Genomic DNA, 989 nt, shown 5'->3' on the forward strand with positions numbered 1-989 from the left:
TGCACAAAGGAGAACCATAACCTAATTAGTAATTGATTCATTAAACCTAAAGATTTGGACTTTAATCAAAAGGTTTCTCCCACTATTTTATTCGAATTGGTAGCCTCTACCTCCAATTCGAGGAATTACCCTAATTCCTTAGCGGGTACTAGAATCCACTTAGACTGCACACAAGCCCAACTTTGGTTGGCCAACCCATGTACATCTAAGGGTAGGTTCATAACCAATTGTTTCTCTAAACAATTTCTAGTAATTTTAATTTTGCCCCAGAAACCTAATCAGTAGGCTTTGGCCTCCACTGTAAGGATCCGGTTAGGTCCAACCATTAACATGATCATACTTGGTGTATCTAACCAACGAATGATTAAGCCCAACTTTGGTTGGCTCACCTAACCACCATTAGAGAGACACTTCCAAGTCGTCATATGATGAGTGATAATTCCATTAGTCAACAAGCACCAGGCCTTTGGGTCTGCAATGATTATTGAGTTCATGGACTCATTATCAAACACCTTAATGGGAGGCTATGACTCAGTTATCTCCATAACTTTATCATTTTAAGGATCTAATAATTTTAGAGGATTAAATAATATAGAGGATGAGGTCAGATGAACCAGCTTATCATGATCCTCCCACTGACTTCACCAAGTCAGCTTAAGGGAGACCATTAAAAGGGCTGGTCTAGGAGCACCTAAATCAGTCACACTGATTTACCTAGCTGACATGGGTCAGCTCGAATAGTCAAGTGATCTGATCAAAACATAATTTCACCAAGAGGCCAGGTAAGTTCGATCAGTGGGAGGGTCTGCCAAAGCTTGCCTTAGACACCATCATGAATGGCCAGGTAAGCGGGCTCCCAATTAAAAACCACCGATCTGGTTTACCTTAGACACCAACTGGTTTAATTAGTTTCGATTAGATCAACCTAACAGTTCGTGCTAGACCGCTTAGCCAAGAATCAAGTCCATTTGGTTCTCGTTAAAGATATG

Source organism: Elaeis guineensis, chromosome 8, assembly GCF_000442705.2.
Source record: "Elaeis guineensis isolate ETL-2024a chromosome 8, EG11, whole genome shotgun sequence".
Taxonomy (NCBI): Eukaryota; Viridiplantae; Streptophyta; class Magnoliopsida; order Arecales; family Arecaceae; genus Elaeis; species Elaeis guineensis.